Source organism: Primulina tabacum, chromosome 12 (genome assembly GCF_025594145.1).
Source record: "Primulina tabacum isolate GXHZ01 chromosome 12, ASM2559414v2, whole genome shotgun sequence".
Taxonomy (NCBI): Eukaryota; Viridiplantae; Streptophyta; class Magnoliopsida; order Lamiales; family Gesneriaceae; genus Primulina; species Primulina tabacum.
The window spans coordinates 20543759-20568511 of NC_134561.1; the positions used below are offsets into that span (position 1 = coordinate 20543759).

At 40.6% G+C, this 24753-nt stretch overlaps 1 long non-coding RNA gene across 1 annotated transcript; it reads left to right on the forward strand.

Annotated features, from left to right (window-relative positions):
* Nucleotides 1–21578: 21578 nt before the first annotated feature.
* Nucleotides 21579–22712, forward strand: LOC142521111 (uncharacterized). Its single transcript, XR_012814077.1, has 3 exons — nucleotides 21579–22067; nucleotides 22183–22215; nucleotides 22696–22712. It is a non-coding gene; the product is annotated as an uncharacterized LOC142521111 (long non-coding RNA).
* Nucleotides 22713–24753: the final 2041 nt, after the last annotated feature.

The window sequence follows — 24753 nt, forward strand, 5'->3', positions numbered from 1 at the left end:
ATGCATTTGAGATAGGAGAGTCATTGGCAGATTTGCCAAACTTCTAGACGTTCGGTGTATCGACGCATAGGAGCAGACATCCTCCGATTGTAGACATTTGATAGAGACATGACCGAAGTCTAGGAATAAGACGTACAGTTACCCCGATTGGGAGGGTAGGTGACAGACAGTGACGTCTTATTCACATCGGGATCCCTAGAGTAGAGTCGAGTCGAGTCAAGACATGATTTGATTTGAATTGCATGTTTATATAGATTGGTTTCATAGACAATGAAGCCCATTATTATTGCTTTGATTCATGATTTATGATTATGTATCAGCATGTATACATGTTTTATACTGGGATTTTTTCTCACCGGAGTTTCCGGCTGTTGTTATGTCTGTATGTGTGCATAACAACAGGTGGGGCAGGATCAGGGTCGCGACAGAGATGAGAGGTGGACATAGCGTGGTGATCACGGGCGTAGCAGATGAACTAGTAGTTGTACTTTTGATAGGTACTGTATTTAATTACTGGTTTGTAGAATATGAATAAAACGAGGCATGTATATTATGTTTGTTGTAATGAAATAAATATAGAAATATCTTGTGCTTGAGTTATAAACATTTGATTTAATGTTAAAAGCAAAATTTTGACCCGTATTTTTGAAACAAGGATCCGATTAATCCCGAAAAGAATTGAGTTAGAGCCCGGGTCCCCACAACAGGTGGTATCAGAGCAGTAGGTTCTGTAGACTGAGGTTGAATAGAATGAGCGGGGTAGATCGAGTCTTCTTCCTTGCTTTTGATGTGCTAGCATGATTTAATGCTTTCCCTATTATATGTTGTATTGTATTTGAGTTGATTTACAGCATATACTTGTAAAGACTGAATCAGAACCGATTCTGGATCAGAGGTATATGATCAGAGGAGAGCTGAGACAGATTGTATAGATTGTATCCTAATCTGTTTGATAATCAGATATGCCGCCTAGAAGAATACTACAACCAGCTGCAGGTCAAGTGCCAGAACAGGGTAGTACGTCGGGTACTCAGATGGACGTGACTGCGACACCGATGGAGACTTTGTTGAAGAGATTTCAATCATTCCATCCACCTACCTTGAAGGGCACAGAAAATACAGTGGATTGTGAAAGCTGGTTGGATGATATAGAGATGTTATTTGAATCACTTGCCTATACAGATGAACGTAGGGTGAAGCTGATTGGGCATCAATTGCAAGAAGTGGCCAAGAGTTGGTGGCTAACAGCGAAACGAGCCTTAGAACATCGAGGTATTGATATTACTTGGAAAGTCTTTAAAGATGAATTTTATCAACGTTTCTTTCCAGTGTCTAACCGAAAAGACAAAGGGGCAGAGTTCGCCAACTTGAGACAGGTGCAATGGAACATAGAGGAGTATGTTGCCAAATTTTCGTCCTTGCTTCGATTTGCACCTCATGTAGCAGGGAATGGAAAAGCGGTCGCCGATCAATTCATAAATGCTTTGAATCCTGATATCTTCACCTAAGTGAACACGGGACGACCCAACAATTTTTCTGAGGCGCTGAATCGAGCGAAGGGAGCAGAGGCTGGCTTGATTAGGTAGCGAGGAGCTTCCTATAGTGTTCAGGGTCAGAGACCGCCACCGCTCGCCACACAATTTCCACCACCTCCTCCTCAATTTGATAGTGGAATCAGTAGTAGTGAGAAGAAGGATTTTTTGAAAGTTAACGGTAAGCAGTTCAAGAGATCAGAGAGCAGTTTTTCGAGCTCCAGTGTATCCCGACAGAGAGGTCAGGGTCAGAGTTCAGAGTATAGTGGTGTTTATTGCAGTTCGTGTGGAGGCAGGCATGCCACTGAGCAGTGTCAGGGAGTGATAGGCAGATGTAACATATGCAGGCAACAGGGACACTTTGCCAGAGTTTGTCCCCAGAGAGGTGCACAGAGATTTCAGAGTGCAGGGTCATCAGCATCAGTGACTCAGCCTGAGAGGCAAGCTTTGTCTGTTCATTCCTTCCGGCCGCCATCTGCACAGTCCCAGCAGAGATCAGGAGGAAGCCAGACTGTGAGTCAGCCTCCTAGACAGCAGGCTAGGGTGTTTGCACTGACCGAGGAGCAAGCCCGGGATGCACCAGATGATGTTATTGCAGGTAACTGTTTTCTTTGTGGTTATCCTGCATATGTATTGATAGATACAGGTGCATCACATACATTCATATCAGAACGTTTTGCATTGACACATACATTGCCTGTCGAGTCATTGTCTACTGTAGTGTCTATTTCTTTTCCGTTGGGAAGTGGTCTGATATCTGTGACTTCAGTTAGACATTGCTTACTACAGTTTGAAGGGCATGAGATCGATTTAGAATGTGTTGTACTTGGTTTATCTGATTTTGATTGTATTGTTGGGATTGACATGTTGACTAAGTACAGAGCCACCGTAGACTGTTTTCACAAGATTGTCAGATTCAGATCTGAAATGACAGTGGAGTGGAAATTCTACGGTAAGGGTTCCAGATCTCGGATTCCCTTAGTATCTGCTCTGACTATGAGTAGATTGTTGCAACAAGGAGCAGAAGGGTTCCTTATTTATTCAGTAGATTTACTGAAATCGAGCCCGGCATTGGCAGATTTGCCAGTAGTACGGGAGTTTGCAGATATATTTCCTGACGAGATTCCAGGGTTACCTCCAGCCCGAGAGGTAGATTTTAGCATTGATCTTATTCCAGGTACCGTTCCTATTTCGAGAGCTCCATATAGGATGGCGCCAATAGAATTGAAAAAATTGAAAGCACAATTAGAAGATCTTCTAGCCAAGGGATATATCAGACCTAGTGTGTCTCCTTGGGGCGCACCAGTGCTATTTGTGCAAAAGAAAGACGGTTCTATGAGATTGTGTATAGATTACAGGCAACTGAACAAGGCAACGATAAAGAACAAATATCCTTTGCCTCGTATCGACGACTTATTTGATCAGTTGCAGGGATCATCCATCTATTCCAAGATCGATCTGAGATCTGGATATCACCAGCTGCGAGTACGAGATATTGATATACCAAAGACAGCATTCCGAACCAAGTATGGACATTACGAATTTATTGTCATGCCTTTTGGTTTAACAAATGCTCCAGTGGTGTTTATGGGGTTGATGAACCGTGTCTTTCAGAGGTATTTAGATGAGTTTGTGATTGTTTTTATTGATGATATTTTGGTGTACTCCAAGAGTATGACTGAGCATGCCAATCATTTGAGAATTGTGTTGCAAACACTAAGAAATGAAAGATTATATGCGAAACTGTCAAAGTGTGAGTTTTGGCTGAGACAGGTTGTCTTCTTGGGTCATATCATATCTGGAGATGGTATTTCTGTGGATCCGAGTAAAGTGGAAGCTGTGATCGGTTGGCCTAGACCGACTTCGGTGCCTGAGATACACAGTTTCATGGGTCTAGTAGGGTACTATAGACGATTCATCAAAGATTTCTCCAGCATTGCGAAGCCGATTACCCAGTTGACGCAAAAGAATACACCATTTGTGTGGTCGAAGGATTGCAAGTCTAGCTTCCTAGAGTTGAAGAAGAAGCTGACCAGTGCACCTGTCTTGATGACTCCTTCAGGTACTGGCGATTTCGTTGTATATTGTGATGCATCTCACAGAGGGCTGGGATGTGTTCTTATGCAGCGGGGTCATGTGATCGCATATGCCTCTAGACAGCTGAAGCCACACGAGATTCGATACCCCATTCATGATCTTGAATTGGCGGCTATCGTATTTGCATTAAAGATTTGGCGTCATTATCTTTATGGTGAGAAATTTGAGATTTACTCTGACCATAAAAGCCTGAAGTATCTGTTTTCTCAGTCAGAGTTGAACATGAGGCAGCATAGATGTAAGGCCCGAGAATTTTATCCTATTAATCTGAAATGATTTGGGGATAATCGATATGATTATAGACGGAAAGGATCGGACCGGGAAGGACGAGATAATGCATGAAAATGTGCGAGGAACAGTAGCCCTCGCGCATATGCGCGGCACAGATTCGCGCATATGCGCGACATGGGCAGAGGACCTCGCGCATATGCGCGAAGTGAGTCGCGCATATGCGCGAGCCTGTACAAGCAAAGTCAAGAGGACCTCGCGCATATGCGCGGAGATGAGTCGCGCATATGCGCGAGCTGCCGAGACGTGTAATAGGCGCTGATGATGTCGCGCATATGCGCTGATGATGTCGCGCATATGCGCGAGACGTGTAATAGGCGGAATGAGCCACTCGTCCTTGCTGCATGTACGGGTATGTATATATATATATATATATGAATTGCAATTATCCTCGGGGATTCAGAGAGAAAGAGTCGAAGAATTGGGAAAGAAAATCCTTACGCCTTTTGGGAGAAATCCGCCCGTCCGATTTTGAATCCGACTTCGGTGTTGAGTTCCTATCGACGTAGGCTACAACTGGACGTAAGTTTTACTACGTTTTGATATGATTTGAAATTATGGTATTGTCAGAATCTGATACGATTCTTATATGATGTTCTGGTCATGTTAGACATCGTATAATCGAAACCGAACTGAAGAATAAATACCATATGGAATTGTTATGATTTTCGGAGTTATTTATCAGAATTGAATTGTTATCAAATATGGGATGTTAGAATTGATATCTGAATGATATGATAGTGCTGGATATATTGAAATTATGACATCATATTGTTGAAACAGAATTTGATTGAATTCTGATTATATCCAGTGTTTTTTGAGTGGTGTATTGATACCGTCCCTCGATATTGTTATTGTCGGATTGAGTATTGACAGGCTTTGAGTTCGAGACTTCGACAGAGTCAGAGTATCAGAAAGAAAGGTATAAATTAATGTTGAGTTGGGATTGCACAACTCGAGTGAGGTTTGACTCGAGTCTCCCTAAATCACATACTTAGTTTACTACATTGATATTTGTAATTGATGAGATTGATGTTTATAGTCTATTGATTTATAGTCACTACATGTATTGACTACTGATTCGTTTAGTCATTGGCTGATTCGCCTAGTCACCGGCTGATTCGTCTGGTTATTGGCTGATTTGTCTAGTTATCGACTGATTCGTCTAAACTTTGGCTGATTTGCTTAATTACTGACTGATTCATCTAATTATTGGCTGATTCGCTTAATTCTTGACTGATTCGTCAATTCTGTGGCTGTTTCGCCCAGACACTGGATATATGAATTATATCGATACCGTTTAGGGTTGATTCATTCCTATCGACTGAGATTCGATATAATTATCAATATCCAGACATTGGGATCCCTAGGTTAGAGTTGAGTCGAGTCTGTGACGACGCATTGTTTGAGTCGAGTCTGTGATGACTAGTTGATTTACAGTTTTGATATTATCCATGTTTGTTTATTGGCTGCATGTGAATGATATTTGTTATATGCTTTTGTATATGTTTTTATATGATTGCATGTTTACATTGTTTATACTGGGGTTTATTCTCACCGGAGTTATCCGGCTGTTGTCTTGTTTTGTATGTGTGCATGACAACAGGTGGGACAGGTTCAGGGTCAAGGAGATAAGGAAAGATCGTGATTAGAGTGGAGGCTCCGGACTTGGATTAGAGATAGGGTTGGACACTTGATATTAGCTGTTAAACCTTAGTTGAATAAATGTATGTAGTACAGGACTTGTACTTTTATACTGAGATGTATATATGTTTTATTTCACTACGTTCCACATTTAAAAAAAAATATTAGACCCTGTTTTATAATTGATTAATTAGTCCCAATTATGATTAAGAACATGATTAGCGTCCGGGTCCCCACAACAGGTGGTATCAGAGCGATAGATCCTTTAGACTGAGATAGAAGCTAGTGAGCGGGGTAGATTGAGTTTTCTTTCCTTGCTTGTGATTGCTAGCATGCTTTGCTGCTTATTATAATACATGTTACTTGACTTATCTGATTTGATTGTGTGATTTGTATTATTGGGAATGAATTCGAACCGATTCTCGATCAGCAGTAAGATGATCGGAGGAGGGAACTGAAGTGAAACAGGTTTATTGGATTGGGGTACTAATCCATTTGATTATCAGATATGCCTACTCAAAGAATACCAGAACAGGGTAGCATATCGAATCCTCCAATGGATGTAACAATCACTCCAATGGAAAAATTATTGAAAAGATTCCAGTCATTCAAACCTCCAACTTTGAGAGGAACAGAGACTTCGGTTGATTGTGAAAGTTGGTTGAATGACATAGAATTGTTGTTTGATTCGTTGGAGTATACAGATGAATGACGAGTTCGGCTGATAGGACACCAGTTACAGGACATTGCAAAGAACTGGTGGGTTACGATGAAGAGGGCCTTGGAGCATTGAGGTACGACTATTACTTGGGATGTATTTAAAACTGAGTTTTATCAGAGATTTTTCCCAGTGTCGTACAGGAAAGACAAGGGGGCGGAGTTTGCCAATTTGAGACAGGGTCAGCTGAACATTGAAGAATATGTGACCAAGTTCTCTACCTTGTTGAAGTTTGCTCCCCATGTGGCTGGAAATGACGAAGCCGTTGCTGATCGGTTCATCAATGGCTTGAATCCCGATATCTTTACATTGGTAAACACAGGGCGACCGAATAACTTTGCTGATGCCATGAATAGAGCAAAAGGCGCTGAAGCGGGCCTGATAAGGCAGAGAGGAGCTGCAGATGTTCCTCCTGCACCGAGACTACAGCAACCACTTCCCCGATTTGAGAGTGATATTAGCAGCGGTGGAAAGAAAGATTTTCTGAAGGCTAGAGGAAAGCAGTTTAAAAAGTCTGGCGGCAGTTCTTCTAGCTCCAATGGTTCCAAACAGAGTTATACCGGAACTTACTGCGGAAATTGTGGAGGGAGACATTCCACTGAGCAATGCCAAGGAATACTTGGTAGTTGCCATTTCTGCAAACAACAGGGACATTTTTCCAGAATGTGTCCACAGAAGGGTTCTCAAAGATTCCAGGGAGCCGAATCATCTGGATCAGCGGCACAGTGGAGTAGACGATCAGCTGCTGTTCCTTCATTTCAGCCAGCACCATCTCAGTCACAGCAGAGGCCAGGAGGAAATCAGATAGTTGTCCAGCCTCCTAGACAGCAGGCCAGAGTATTTGCTTTGACCTAGGAGCAGGCTCAGGAAGCACGAGATGATGATGTTGCAGGTAACTGTTCTTGATGTAGTTATCCTGCTTTTGTATTGATGAATACGGATGCTTCCCATACGTTTATTCTTGAACGATTTGCATTGAGTCATGCATTACCTGTTGAGTCTTTATCTACTGTAGTATATCTCTTTACTGGTTGGGGAAAGTGTTTATAGCAGTGAATTCTGTAAAATATTGTATACTACAATAGGATGAGAATAAGATTGAGTTAGATCGTGTGGTAGCTTGTATTGTACTAGTGTTGTCTTGTTTTGAGACTGCATTACTGATATTGATATGCTGACCAAGTACAGAGCTACCCGAGATTAGTTCCAGAAGATGGTGAGAATCGGACCTGAGATGGCCAAGGGATGAATAGTGTACGATAAGGATTCTAGATTGAGAATTCCTTTGATAATTCGTACTATCTATAACTCGATTATTACAGAAAGGAACAGAGGGACTCCTTATGTATTCAGTTGATTTACTGAAGTTGAGTCTATAATTGGCTGATTTACCAATGATAAGAAAGTTAATAATGTTTTCCCCGATAAGACTTCTGATTCGATTCCAATAAGAGAGATTGATTTTAGCCTTGATTTGATATCAGAAACAGATTGCATCCTGATGGAGACAGATTGCATTCAGGGTGTGTTATATCTGAAGATGATGTATCTGTTGAATTTAGCAGAATTAAACCGGAATTATTTGGCCGAGGTGGATATCAATGTCAAACATTTGCGGTTTATGAGTTTAGCAGATCAGTACCGATGAGTGATGTTTTGAATCTGATCGAAGCTTGCTGTTGTTTTGAATCCGTGTTTGAATTAGGTAAGTAATACTGTATTGTATATGAATAACCAATCTGTTGTTCCAGATGTTCCGAATTTAAAATGATAAATATTGCCAGACAGTGTGCAATAATCTATGCGGTATGTATTTTGATAGCTGAAAAGGTGTAGATAGAATGCTTGAATCTGCATATATTAGGTGTACAGGATGATGTACAGATAAGATCAGACGATCAAGAGTTATGTCAGAAGAGTGATTAGATTGCATTGAATGCCAAAATTGACTATATCATACCATGATTTTCGGTTGATTTTGTAGTTTTGGTAGAATATATTATAAACTCCTTCACCTACTGTCTATAGATTGACGGATAGTCGGAGCAAACTATCCAGATACTGGAGAATATCCAAGAACTGTAGTGCTGGATTTTAGCACTAGTTGACATGATTTATTGTCATTTATGAATTATCGTACAACCACAGCTATCAGACGAGTATTGAAATGACTTCTTTCAAAGCGTTGTACGGAATGAAATGTTAATCCCCTCTTTATTGGGATGATATCTCTGAGGTTCCTGAGATCGGACCTGGCATGATATGAGATATGACTGAAAAAGTGAAGCTGATTCAGATGAAAATGAAGGCAGCCCAAGACAGACAAGCCAAATATGCCAATTTTCGACGACGACTGTTGGTATTTGAGGCTGGTGACCGAGTATTTTTGAAAATTTCACCTTTCAGAGGAATTGTCAGATTTGGCAAGAAAGGGGAGTTGTCTCCACGATAGATTGGGCCATATGAGATTCTTGAGAAGATAGGAGATCGTGCCTATCGACTCGCTTTAATTGCCTTCATTATATGGGATACATGACGTTTTTCATATTTGTTCTTGCGAAAATACCTGTTTGATGCTTCACATATCATCCAGCCAAATGAGGCCGAGTTGGATTAGATATTGAATTATTTCGAAAAGCCGATTCCGATTCTTGACTGAGATTCGATATAATTATCAATATTCAGACATTGGGCTCCCTAGGTTAGAGTTGAGTTGACTCTGAGACGACGCATTGTTTGAGTCGAGTCTGAGACGACGCATTGTTTGAGTCGAGTCTGAGACGACGCATTGTTTGAGTCGAGTCTGTGATGACTAGTTGATTTACAGTTTTGATATTATCCATGTTTGTTGATTGGCTGCATGTGAATGATATTTGTTATATGCTTTTGTATATGTTTTTATATGATTGCATGTTTACATTGTTTATACTGGGATTTATTCTCACCGGAGTTATCCGGCTGTTGTCTTGTTTTGTATTTGTGCATGACAACAGGTGGGACAGGTTCAGGGTCGAGGAGATGAGGAAAGATCGTGATTAGAGTGGAGGCTCCGGACTTGGATTAGAGATAGGGTTGGACACTTGATATTAGCTGTTAAACCTTAGTTGAATAAATGTATGTAGTACAGGACTTGTACTTTTATACTAAGATGTATATATGTTTTATTTCACTACGTTCCGCATTTTAAAAAAAAAATTTAGACCCTGTTTTATAATTGATTAATTAGTCCCAATTATGATTAAGAACATGATTAGCGTCCGGGTCCCCACAGTAGATGGCTTGATCTACTGAAAGATTTTGATTGCGAGATCAAGTACTATCCAGGGAAGTCAAATGCGGTAGCAGATGCCTTGAGTCGAAAGGTATGTGCCCTATCCTTATCGACGATAGGTGTTTCGAATTTAGTTGAAGATTGTTGTTTGTCTGGTTTAGCATTTGACACAGATAGTAGACCATTAAGACTTGCCACGATTCAAGTTGAGCCAGATTTGATTATGAAAATCAAAGAAGCTCAAAGAACAGATCAGAATATACAGCAGTCAATTCAGATGGTCCGATCAGGGCATCAGTCTGAATATCAGGTACATAATTTTGTCCTGTATGTGAATAACCGTATTGTAGTGCAAGATGTTTCAGAGTTGAAACAACAAATATTGTCAGCACCGCACTGTAGTCGGTTCAGCATTCACCCTGGTGGCAGAAAGATGTACAACGACTTGAAGACACAGTTCTGGTGGAAATAGATGAAATCAGATATTGCCGAATATGTGTCTAAGTGCTTAAATTGCCAACAGGTGAAGGTCAAAAAAAAGAAGCCCAGAGGTTTACTTCAAAGTTTGTCTATTCCTGAATGGAAATGGGATCACATTTCCATGGATTTCGTGACGAAGTTACCTCGATCATCCCGGGGTTGTGATGCGATTTGGGTTGTGATAGACAGATTAACCAAATCAGCGTGTTTTATTCCGTACAGAATGACGTACAGACATGATCAGATGGTTGAAATATATGTCCGAGAGGTAGTCAGATTACATGGTGTGCCGAAGTCTATCGTATCAGATCGTGATCCACGATTCACTTCACATTTTTGGCACAGTCTGCAGCAGGCTTTAGGTACGACATTGCACCTAAGTACTGCTTATCATCCCCAGACAGATGGACAGTCAGAGCGGACTATCCAGACTTTAGAGGATATGTTGAGAGCTGTAGTGCTAGACTTTGGCACTAGTTGGCAAGATTCACTACCGTTGTGTGAATTCTCGTACAACAACAACTATCAAACAAGCATAGAGATGGCACCATTTGAAGCATTGTATGGTCAGAAGTGCAGATCTCCTCTATACTGGGATGATATATCTGAGGTACCAGAACTTGGACCTGATATGATTCGGGAAATGACTGAGAAGGTGAAGATCATTCAGAAGCGAATGAAGACGGCACAGGATAGGCAAGCCAAATATGCCAATATCAGACGTAGACCGCTTGTATTTGAAAAAGGAGACAGAGTATTCTTGAAGATTTCTCCCTTCAGAGGCATTGTCAGATTTGGCAAGCGTGGGAAATTGTCTCCTAGATACATCGGTCCATACGAGATTCTTGAAAAGATTGGCGATCGAGCATATCGACTGGCTCTTCCTCCTTCTCTATCCGGGATACATGGCGTTTTTCATGTATCGATGCTGCGTAGATACATGCCAGATTATTCTCATGTCATTCGGCCTGACGAAGCTGAGCTGGATCAAACGTTGAGTTATATTGAACAACCGATACAGATTCTTGATCGGAAAGAGAAACAACTCAGAACAAAGACTATTCCACTAGTGAAAGTCCAGTGGAATCGTCATGGCACCGAAGAAGCGACTTGGGAGACAGAAGCAGATATGAGACAGAAATATCCCGAGTTATTCTCATGATGTGAGTATTTATTCAGCTTTTGATTTTACTGCTGTTTTTACATACTTTGATTAATTGATTTCACGTTCGAGGACGAACTACTATCTAAGATGGGGAGAAATGTAATGCCCTAGATTGTATGTGGATAAAATGAAAAGATGAAGTGTTGCTTGAAGAAAGAGACTGCACCCGCGCCTAGAGAAGCACCGCACCCGCGGTGGATAGGCAGAAAGTTGGCCATTTTTACAGTAGGGTCACCGCACCCGCGGTCCAGAAACAGCGCACCCGCGGTGCTGCTACAGTAGTACTACCGCACCCGCGGTGCAAACCAGACCGCACCCGCGGTCGGCGATGCTAGGATATTGATAGGGTTGCCGAGAGTTAGGCGCACCCGCGGTCCGGGAGAAGCGCACCCGCGGTACCCTGTGCAAGAAAGCCACCCTTGATTCTTATGTTGACACATGGCATATATATATATACACTTGGGCTGAGTCATTCTTTCTTCATACTTGCTGGAGAGAACCGAGAGCTATTCCAAAAGAAGTGAAAGGTTTCTTTCATTTAGACTTGAAGTTTTGCAAAATATACTCATCCAAACTTCAATACAAGCATAGATTTGTGCTCCTTGTATCAAGAGCTATCTAAGGATGTAAGTTTTGTTAAATTTCAGCATGATTTAGATTCCATATGTTGAAAGAATTATAATATGATAGTTATATCATGTTCTTGACATATTGAACATAATATATACACAACCGGATCGAAGAACGGACGTTGTATGCTATTGTAACTATTTTCCAGCATGTTTAGAGTTAACTTGTGCAGATTTTGAGTACTATCAAATGCTTATCATGATGATTATGAGTTGAGACCTATGAATTATTGATATATGTGGGAGTTGGATTGACCGGTATTGAGAAATTACATTGTTATGCCGTCAAATGGTACCGAGGTCAAGTATTGAATTGGATATGTGTTGATTAAGATTAGAGATTGATAGAATATGTATCAACATTTCCATTTCAGATTTGATAGTGACAGATTCGTCTTCGAGACTTCGACTACGACAGATTGTTCAACGAAAGGTATAATGCATGTTTTGTTTGGGGAAGACACAACTCAAATAAGATTCAATTTGAGTTTCCCAACAAAATCACATACTAGATTAGTTGCTTGTCTTTTGATATGATTATGATTTGTTTATAGATTATATTCAAATCTTTTGATATGATTATGCATTTATAGATTTATATTCATGCATTTGAGATAGGAGAGTCATTGGCAGATTTGCCAAACTTCTAGATGTTCGGTGTATCGACGCATAGGAGCAGACATCCTCCGATTGTAGACATTCGATACAGACATGACCGAAGTCTAGGAATAAGACGTACAGTTACCTCGATTGGGAGGGTAGGTGACAGACAGTGACATCTTTTTCACACCGGGATCCCTAGAGTAGAGTCGAGTCGAGTCAAGACATGATTTGATTTGAATTGCATGTTTATATAGATTGGTTTCATAGACTATAAAGCCCATTATTATTGCTTTGATTCATGATTTATGATTATGTATCAGCATGTATACATGTTTTATACTGGGATTTGTTCTCACCGGAGTTTCCGGCTGTTGTTATGTCTGTATGTGTGCATAACAACAGGTGGGACAGGATCAAGGTCGCGACAGAGATGAGAGGTGGACATAGCGTGGTGATCACGGGCGTAGCAGATGAACTAGTAGTTGTACTTTTGATAGGTACTGTATTTAATTACTGGTTTGTAGAATATGAATAAAACGAGGCATGTATATTATGTTTGTTGTAATGAAATGAATATAGAAATATCTTGTGCTTGAGTTATAAACATTTGATTTAATGTTAAAAGCAAAATTTTGACCCGTATTTTTGAAACAAGGATCCGATTAATCCCGAAATGAATTGAGTTAGAGCCTTGGTCCCCACAACAGGTATGGGAAAGGGGCGTCTAGGGTTTCGAGTTGCGACACGCAGAATTTTTCCAGCAACATACGGGGTATGGTCGAGAGGTTTTGGTGTCTGGTCTTGAGGGTTTTAAGGCTGTAAGGTGTTAATAAAGTGTGGTAAAAAGTTGGGAGAAATTTGATTAAGTTTCGATTCGATTCGGATTAAAACCAGGACCCCGATCCAAGTTTTAAAATGAATCGATTAAGTTTTGAAATGAGCTCGAGTTTACGTCTAAGAATCACTTTTAAATATGTGTTTGGATGTTTTAAGTAGTTTGGTAAACTTCGGGTTGAAATTTAGAGGTCTTGGGGTAAAACGGTCATTTTGGGTTTCAAGGGGCAAAATGGTCATTGTGCACCTGGGGTAAGTTTTTGGTCTTGGCAGCGCCCTGAGCACAAATTTATCATGCTTTTAAATGTTTATGAATCGTGAATATGATTTTTACGAAATTATGAAAATTACGTAGTGTGCTCGATTTTAAGAAAATTTACGTATATGCATGATTTTGTTAAGTGATGAAAATGATGATGCTTTGAAGGATGAGAATTCGTTGTGACTAACGATATATATGTAAATGATAATGATGAGGCCTAGGCACGGTGGATGGGTAATACTGTCGCTGATGTCCGACAGCTGCCGGGTACCACGGTTCATGTAGATGGATCTATCAATTAATGATGAAAAGATAAAGCTGTTACGAAAGTCACAACTAATGAACTGAATTCTTATAAATTAAATGTATACGTATATGATGTTAAGATGAGCTGTTTGACACGTTATGATTTATACGACATGTTTATGTTTTATGCTTTTAAGTTAATGAAAAGTATGTTGATTACATTATTTTTCAATGCTGTGTGCAATGTATATGTATTTGCTATTATTCGGTACAGGCGTGTCAAGTCTTTATACTCACTAGGCGTGTGTGATGCAGGTGAGCATTTGGATGAGGAGACTGGGGGTGCCGAACTCTGAGTTGGCAGGGCTGGATGTGCGCACATGACCTGAGGACCGTGTTTTCCGCACATCACGATTTTTTGAGCTTTGAGTAGACATGATCGGTTTTATACGTTTTTATTATATGTCGTTGATTCTGAAGATTTTACTCATTTTATTTTAGTCATGTATGATTGAGGGCCGAGTTGGCAATTTTTAAACTACGGTGTTTTATTTGTCGATTGTTTACGTTTATTTTAAAATGTAATATTTTTCCGTAGGGTTGCATGCATGCAAACTATTTAAATATTTAATTTCGAAAATGTGAGCTTTGCCAAAAAAAAAAAGCAACATTTTAAATTAGTATACGTCACACTTCGTCGGGCAAATGAGATGGAACTGTTGACCATTAAGTAAGGAGATTCGAGCATGAGGGTTATCAAAAGCGTTTTATGGATATGTTGCCGTACACTCCTCACATAAGTAAGAATTTTGCAGCAAAATATTCTCAATTTTTGAATGGTTTGAACCAGGAGATTTTTTATCAAGTTTCTGTCTGTGACTATCCTACTTTGTACGAAGGATTAGTGAATCATTGTCGTCAAGCCAAGATCAGTATTGCTAGGTGGAATGCTATCCAATCTAGCAAAAATACTAGTTCATTGGGACCGAGGGGTCAGTATTTCAAGAAGTCTGTATCTTCTTCTTTTCCGGTTCTAGAGGGATGCACAACTTTGGTTGGAAAAAGTTGTGTGAAGGCCCTCGAACTACTTGCTTGAAAATTTGCGGAAAATTAAAAATTTTCTTTTTAAAAGAACTTAAATGGCCTCATTCATAAAATCACTGGTGAATCAAGTTCAATATTTCAAAATATTGCAGCGGAAGAAAATCAAAGTTTTGCCAACAACAACGATTTAAAAATATCCAACAACTGATAAAAATTGTTTGCGAAGAAAATAACAACTGCTGCACTGAGGTCCTCGGGTGCCACTACTGCCGACCCAAGCTGGCTCACTGGTCCCCGCCCTCGGCCCTCGCCTCATCAGTACCTACAACAATAAAGTCTAGTGAGCCTAAAGACTCAACATGCATATATCACAGGTAACGAGTAAAAATCTGAATTAAAATATGCATGAGTTAACATATCCTGCCCTGAGGCATACTGAAAATAATCTGTACTGAGCAATTATAATACGTGCATAATTGAACTGGAAATCACTGTAAAAATATTTGCTCCTTGGAGCCTGCACTGAAATATCTGGTAAAATTTTCTGTTGAGATTATGTTTTACGCCTGTGGCCACTGCACTAAGCTGAACTGATCGGTAACTGGCTACCGGGGAGGCTGAAACTGAACTGAGCTGGCCGGTCACTGGCGACCGGGTGGTACCATACTGAACTGATCGGTCACTGGCGACCGTATAAAATAACACTACCACATAGTGAATGAACCACAAGCCATATCGCATAAATCTAAAAAATAATCATTTTCTGTTTAATGCACGTAAAATAATTAACTGGCATAATGAAAATTCCTGTAATTTTACCAACTGGATTGGATTGGATCGTTCCCAGGCTCGCTGCAACCTAACTGTGCCATGAAAAATATGCAATAGTTTAAACATGACCAACTATGCAATTTACGTTCAAAAGATGCGACTATGACGCCTAATGACTTCGCATTTAATCATGACTCCGAGCCAACCTGAACCGACACTGAACTGACGTATAGTCATGATTAAAATACGCTGAAAAATCATAAAATAATGCTCCTAAAATGATAGGGTCGAAATCTAGGTGAAATGGAGGCCAAAACACGAAACGCTCTTTCGAGAGTCAATTTGGCACATCGCACCGTAAATTCTCGTACGACCTCAAAAATGATCCGAATGACGAACGGTCGAAAACATGACCTTCCTAACTCAATGAGGCACTGTCCAGTCCAAGGCCATGGGCTAAAAGCCAACCAATAACTCGAACGACGCTTCTGAACAGCAGCATACTTGCTGTCAAAAAAATACAGCAGCTGCGCACTACAAGACTTGCATTGGTTTCGAGACTATCGGCCATTAGGGGTGTGAACCACCGACCAGAGACTCTTACCAACATCCCAAGGAATGATTTGAACCATGGCTAAGGGCCCTAGGCCAGCCACAATCCGCATCACACCAAATCTTAACCGAAGGGTCCAACCGAGAGCAACGTGCATGCGTGTGTAGTGTTTATGCTATGATCCATGTCTTGCGTCGTTCCAGTGGCCATTTGATTGACCATGGCACGATCTAGACATCTAGGAACATGATATGAACCGTGGCTAAGGGCCATAGGCCAACCAAGATCCACACCAAGCCACAAAAGAAACGAACCATATGCTGAAAAATGGAAGGGCCGAATGGGGAAAGGGGCTGTTTTGATGTTTTGATTAAAAACCGATGAACCATGGACCAAGCCACCAAAAGGGCAACTTCGTCACGTCTTAGACATGCTAGGGAAGTGATCCAACCATGGCTATAGGCCCTTGGGGCAGCCAAGATCAGATCCAACCCCTTGACACAAAAACTGTAATTTCGAAACACAAATCTACGCCTATGGGAACTTGCTGTCATTCTGAATTTCCAGCAAGCATGGGGCTGGTTTGAATGGACCAAAATGGTCCTAATGCATCCTATTACGTGTCTAGGAGTCGCCTTGGGAGCCTGGAATCGAACCAATCACCTGAAACCACAAAACTCAGAAAAACGTGAAGCTTGTCATGAAAGGGCCGAAATTCTGCATGTGTGTTCCAAAAATATTTTGACATGTATCTCGGTTTTTGCTTGCTAAAACATGATCATGTACTGAAAAATAAATGATAATATGACTTGATTGAGGTTTGAAAGAAATCTAGACATGCCTGGTTTCGTTTCGAAAGAAAACGAAAAGAAGAGACGAGACGGCGCGGAGGAGACGGAGTGGCTTGCTTCTCTACCTTTCTTGGCTCTCGATTTTTCTCCCTTTCTCCCTAGCTGCTATCCACTTTTTTTCTACTGAAAAGGGGTCTTATTTTCGGTGGAGGTGGAGGGGGGAGTGATGGTTATGAAGGTGAGGAGAAGGGTGCACAAAAATAGGATCATATCAAGACCAAGTCCACTCCCCTTTGAATTTGAATTTTGAATTGATATCAAATGAGTTGGTGGATGCTTCTAGGAGGTGGTGGCCGAAATTTAGCTTGATTCTAGACTAGGATATGTCCATTTATTTAATTAAATTGTGCTCCCAAAAATCCTAGAATTATCCTACTAATTACATGCAAAGAATTGGTCAAAGTTGGTGAGTTGGAAAATGAATCTTCTAGCACTAAGGGTGGCCGAAAAATGCATGATAAAATAAAGGGAAATGTTGATTATCTAGTCAACTAATAATCCTTGAAAGCCTTACTAATCCTTTAAATAATTTAGTGAGCTAACCCCTTAATTTAATAACTTAAATGAGTTCATTTCTTAATCACCTCAAATAATTAAATTAAATCTTCAAACCTTCCTTTCTAACTTAAATGAACTTAGTTACTAGCTAAATTAACTTCTGGAAATATTTCTCAAATCTTAAATTCTATCTCAAAACTCCAACTCCGGTCCGGCCTCACTGAAAATACTGAAATGCTAAAAATCAATCTACTGAACTGAAATAATGAAATAATTAACTTCAAACAAATGCATTTAAAATAATCATGCAATGAAGTCAATTAAATTTAAAAATCTAGAATTATGCATGGCTTATACGTCTACTGATTTACGGGTTCTACAAGTTGCAATGTGTCCACCGCGGAGGCAATAACAAGACAGAGAATTGTCGAAGAGTAACATGTGCTTGTTTCAATTGTGGTGGTTTTGGTCACATGAAAGGAATTGCCCTAATTTGGAGAATCAGAGTGGAGGTGGAGGTTCTATGACAGAGTCTTACAGTGGAAAACAGTCTGAGGCCACTGTGCAACAGAAAAGTTTTCCTACTCAAGGTTCTCGTCGTGGTGGAATATCAAAAGGATATCAGCAACGCCCACGAGTTCAGGGGCAAGTGTTTGCCCTCAACCAAGAACAAGCTGAGGAGCAGAACGAGAGAGTCATTGCGGGTAATTTTCTTTTATGTGGTATTCTTGCATATGTATTGATTGACACTAGAGCATCGCATTCGTTCATAGAATCAATGTTTGTTAAGAAGAATAAATCTCCCTACGTGTCATTAGATGTTTTGATGTTGGTGTCTACACCGATGAGACAAGAGGTTTTAGCAAAGCAACTTGTAGTAGACTGTTTGTTAGAGTTTGAGGGAAAATACCTGTCTGCCAATTTGATGATATTGACTATGGAAGATTTCGATTGTATTATGGGAATCGTCCTATTGACTAAGTATAGAGCGACTGTAGTTTGTTATCAACGTCTCATTCAATTTTGTCCAGAAGGACACGAGAATTGGTTCTTCTTTGGTGAGGGTGCTCGACCTCCAATGCCAGTAGTGTCTGCTGTAAAGGCACAACGGGCTTTAGCGAAAGGAGTAGAAGGATACCTCATTTATGCTGTTGACTTATCGAAGGATGTAATCGACGTGAAGAACATTCCAGTGATGAAATTCCTGGATTTCCTCTGGAGTAGGAAGTGGAAGCAGAGATAGAGTTGGTACCAGGAACAACACCTATCTCTAGAGCGCCTTATAGATTGGCACCAACGGAGATGAAAGAGTTGAAACAACAGTTACAAGATCTTCTTGACAAGTGGTACATTAGACCCAGTGTATCTCCTTGGGGAGCATCAGTGTTGTTCGTTAAAAAGAAAGATGGTTCTATGCGACTTTGCATAGATTATCGATAGTTGAACCGAGTAACAGTCAAGAATAAATATTTGTTACCATGGATCGATGATTTGTTTGATCAACTGCAAGGGACTTCAGTGTACTCAAGATCGATTTATGGTCTGGATATCATCAATTTCGAATTCATCAACGTGATATCCCTAAGACTGCATTTCGAACTAGGTATGTACATTAAGAGTTTCTAGTGATGCCGTTTGGTTTTACGAATGCTCCAGAAGTATTTATGGATTTTATTAACCGAGTATTCCATGAGTATCTTGACAAGTTTGTCATTGTCATTATTGATGACATACTGTTATACTCTCGTATCCTTAAAGAGCATGCACTTCATTTAAGGATTGTGTTGCTAACCTTAAGGAATCACCAACTGTATGCTAAGTTGAACAAGTGCGAGTTTTGGCTCGGCAAAGTTGTCTTCTTGGGACATGTTATATCCAAAGATGGGATACCAGTGGATCCTAGCAAGTTCGAAGCAGTGTTGAGTTGGGAACGACCAGAATCAGCTCAAGAGATAAGAAGTTTTCTAGGTTTGGCAGGTTATTACCGGAGATTCATCTCAAGGATTTTCTCATATTGCCAAACCATTGACACATTTGACATGTAAGAATGTGCAGTTCGAATGGACACATGATTGTGAAAATAGTTTCAATGAACTGCGTCAACGTTTGACCACTGCACCTGTTTTAGCTCTGCCATCTGGATCAGGAGGGTACATTGTGTACACTGATGCATCACTTCAAGGACTTGGGTGTGTTTTAACTCATAATGGTCATGTGATTGCATATGCATCCATATAGTTGAAGAAGCATGAAGAGAATTATCCAGTTCATTATCTAGAATTGGCAGCGATTGTGTTTGCTTTGAAAATCTGACGACATTATCTCTACGGAGAGAGATTTGAGATTTTTATAGATCACAAGAGTTTGAAGTATATCTTCACTCAAGAAGAGTTGAATATGCGTCAAAGAAAATGGATGGATATGTTAAAGGATTATGATTGCGAAATCAAGTATCATCCAGGATCAGTGAATCTTATAGTTGATGCTCTTAGTCGCAAGGAGAGATTATCTGCACTTCAGACAAGTTTCATATCAAGTGTAATCCAAAATTGTTGTTCTCTGGGATTTCACTTCCGTCATAAGAAAGGAATGGAACATATTTGAGTAACGAGCATTTTATCTGAACCGACGTTGTATGCCAAAATCAGAGAAGCTAAGTTTTCTGACCCGAAAGTGAAAAAGTTAGAAAGGTTAGCTAACAGAGACAACAGATCTGGATTTGCGTTCCAACCAGATGGAACCTTGTGTCTGTCAGGAAGAATCGTAGTTCTAGAAGATTCTAAATTAAAAGACGAGATTTTATCTCAAGCCCATAGAAGTAAGTTGAGTATCCACCCTGGAAGCATGAAAATGTATAAGGATTTGATGATCAGGTTTTGGTGGAAAGGTATGAGGAAAAGTGTTTACAAGTTTGTAGCCAAGTGTTTGGTTGTCAGCAAATGAAAGTTGAACATCGACGACAAGGAGGATTACTTCAGAATCTTCCTATCCCTGAGTGGAAGTAGGAGCATGTGAAGATTGATTTTGTCACCCAATTTCCGTTGTCTTCTAAGAATAGTGATGCCATTTGGGTTGTTGTTGACCGGCTAACTAAGGCAGCACATTTCATTCCGTATAGTCAGGAATATAGTTTCGATTGAATGAAGAGACTATACATCAAAGAGATTCTTAATTATCATGGTGTGCCAACATGTATAGTCAGTGAGAGAGACCCACGCTTTACCTCAAGATCTTGGGGAAGTTTTCAAAAAGCGTTGGGAACGACATTGAGTATGAGTACTGCCTATCATCCAGAGATCGATGGTCACTCGGAGAGGACTATTCAGACACTCGAGGACATGTTGCGTGCTTGTGCTCTGGATTTCGGACCAGCATGGCTTGATCTGCCGCTTGTGGAGTTTGCATATAACATTAGCTACCACAACAGCACTGTTATGGCTCCGTTCGAAGCATTGTATGGTAGACTTTGTTTTACTCCATTGTTTTGGGACTAAGTAGGAGAAGGAAAAGTGCAAGGACCTGAATTAGTGCAACAAGCGATTGACCAAGTGGAATTGATTAAGAAGTGAATTAAAACTGCTCAAGATCGTCAATCGAGTTATGAAAATACAAAGCGTAGACCTCTACAGTTTCAGTCAGGGGAAAAAGTTATCCTTAAAGTTACACCATTCCGCAGGGTGATGAGATTTGGACTCAAGGGAAAATTAGCCCCAAGATTCATCGAACCTTTCGAGATCTTGGAATGTGTTGGAAATTTGGCGCATCGATTGGTTTTACAGCCGTATCTGTCTAGGATTCATAATGTCTTTCATGTATCATTGCTACGATGGTATGTAGCAGATGAATCCCACGTTCTTGTTCCGACAGATGCTCAACTTGAAGAAGACTTGACTTATGTCGAGCATCCGCTTTTAATCCTGGGTAGGAAAGAGAAAAAACTCAGAAACAAGACCATTCCACTTGTTCTAGTTCAATGTTAACGCCGAGGTACTGCACATGCGATTTGGGAGTTAGAGAGTCATATGCGCTCAGAGTATCCATATTTATTTTGAGTTTTACCTTTGTAGTCATGGGTTGTATTTGATTCAGTTATATTGTACTTCAGTTCTGATTTGGAGGACGAAATCTTTGTAAGCAGAGGATGATGTAATGACCCGAATCCTTATTTTGAATGAAGTAAAAATTAAGAGATAATTAAAGAGTTGTTAATTAAGTATTATTAAGGAAATGATAATTCGGGATCAAGCTGTTGGGATCTACTGAATTTAAAATGGACAACCCGATCTACTTCAAATTACATTGTCCCGAGAAAATCCAACTAGACAAATGAAATTCTGACACTTGGCATATAAGATTGATTCGGATTTTCTGAACTAGTCCGGATGCAGCTTATAAATGGAAGCTGATTTCTTTTGTTTCTTACACCGCATTCTTCAGTAAGAGTTCTAGCCATATACCGTAGGTTTTCTAGCCAGTTTCTAGGGCATTTTGGTGTCGGGAAGTTTCGGAGCTAGTGTCGACTCGAGGAGGGGTCGGTGAACTGAGATCCAGACATCATCAGCGGGCTGGCGATGGACGCAGGTACAATCCTAAAGCCTTAAATAATGATTTCAAGATCATTAGGGAGAACTTTGTAGCATATTTGGTAATTCAGGATCTTGTTTGATAGTGATTTCATTATGTTGGTATTATTTAGGTTCAGAGCTTTCTGTCAGATTGTTTTAGTGAGGTACGTGATGTACTGACCGAGTATCCAAGCGTACTATATATACTTATATGTTGCATTTTTATCTGTTGCATGATACATGTTTTACTGCTTTGGCATATTATGCATGACATATCATGTTGAGCCTGATTTTTTTTGAGATATACCTCGTTTGTTGGGACCGCTCAGCTCTATTATGTATTGTGGACGATAGGGCATCGAGAGCTACAGTGTCTGACGGGAGCCTCGGGCTCTGATGACCTGGACATTGTAGGTCTATGTCTTGATGATGAGTGTAGGAGCCAAAACATGCCTGGGGCAGATCAGAGACTACACACTCAGGCGCCTCTAGACTGAGCATGAGATTTTTGACTTGATGCTTGATATCCGAGCATATTGCATTTCACATGCATCATATCAGTTTGTATATTGGTACATTCTCGTATTGGGCGATTGTCGCTCACGTCCTTGTTTTTATCTTGGGCACCCCATTCCACGGGGTAGGTCTTAGGTTGGACGGATGGCCAGGGCAGTGGCTAGAGAAATTGGTTTTTCGGTGGTGATCCAGTGGAGGTTTTATGTGATTTATCGTTTTCTCGTTCAAAATTATGTTTTCGATATGGTTGTATTAATGTTTAAGATTGCTGTTATTATTCTGTTTTCGTTTGTGTTGTAAGATGATTAAGTATTTGGTTTCCGCTGTTTAATTTTTGTTATTAAGTTTAATGTTTCTTGTTTATTAGTCTGTTTAATAGTGGCTCGGGTAAAGGCGCTACAACCATCCTTGATCTTGGGCTCCCTCTGGGGGCCTTTTCCTGTAAATGAGCTCCTTCTGGGGCCTTTTCCCGCATCCGGGGCTGTAAGGCCTGAGAAATTTATCCTGTTAATCTGAAACGATTTAGTGATTAATTGATGTGATTATAGACGGAATGAATCAGACCGGGAAAGATGAGAAAAGACGCGAAATATGTGCGAGGGAGATGCCATCCGCGCACATGCGCGATCTGGTGCGCACACATGCGCGGATTTGGCAGAAGACCCCGCGCATATGCACGACGTGAGGGCGCGCATATGCGCGAGGTGTCCATTAGCCAAGGGCTGGAACAGAACATTGCGCGCACATGCGCGAGGTAGGCGGAGAGTTGGGCGCACATGCGCGGGGTGAAGTCGCGCATATGCGCGAGTGAGGGTGTGCACGAGACACTAGGTCTCGCGCATATGCGCGAGCCGAGTGCGCGCATATGCGCGAGTTGATAAATTCAGAAGTGCCTGGCAGAAATCCAAGCGCATATGCGCAGGCCTTGGGCGCGCATATGCGCGCGGCATGCAGAAGGAAAATAAGCCACTTAGTCTTGGAATGCTCGAAGATATATATATGTATATATCATGAATTCAATTCAGAATTCATTAGAAACTGAGGGAATCTTCGGGTGAAATTTAAGTTATGAGCAATCCGTCCGTCTGTTTTTGAATCCGAGTACAGTACCGTGTTCCTAGCGACGGCAGCTACAACGGGACGTAAGTTTCATTGAATTCTGGTATCGTTTGAAATTATGATATTGTCAGAATTGAATAGGAATAATATATGGTGTTTCTGATATAATAGACATCGTATAATTGAAATCAGATTGAAGAATAGACTGTGTATGTATTTGTTATGATTTTTGGAGTTGATTTGATTGAGATTCGATATAGGAATTATATTGTTATCGAGTATGAGTTACAGGAATTGATATATGTTGATTTATATTGCGTGGTATATTTATATGGTACCGTTATGCGGTTGAAACCGAATTCGATTAGGTTCTGATTTTATCTGATAGTGATTATGAGCCGTATTATTATATCTGTGATGTTGAAATTGACGGGGATTATCGAGGTTGTATTATCCTGCCGTCGAAACATCAGTGAATTGATATTGATCAGATTCAGTATTGATTGAGACTGTATTATGGTGTCGTGATGTCGATCAGATTAGGTATTGAATTGAGTTTTACATTGATACAGTATATTTGATATTGTTATTGCTAGATTGATATCGACAAACAGTGAGTCCAAAGCTTCGACAGAGTCAGACTGAAGATGGACAGAGTTGAGTTTGAGACTTCGTCTTCGTCAGACCGAGAAGAAAAAGGTATAAGTCAATGTGGTACCGGGAGATCGTGTAAGGCCCGAGATTTTATTACTGTAATCTGAGATTAATCTGAAATGATTTATTTATTAATTGAGATGATTATAGACGGAACGGATCAGACAAGGAGAGCCGAAAGAAGATTTGACATTTTGTGCAAGAAAAGTCCCCGCGCACATGCGCGACATGTATGGGCGCACATGCGCGAGGAAGACAGAACCATGCGCGCACGTGCGCGGCTTGAATGTGCGCACATGCGCGGAACGTCCAGAGAGTTCGGCGCACATGCGCGACGGAAGGCGCGCATATGCGCGAGTGAATGGATGTGCGAGACAGAACATCTCGCGCATATGCGCGAGATATGTCGCGCATATTCGCTAGAAGATAAATGCGGAAGGTGACAAGCCGAACCTCCGGCGCATATGCGCGGC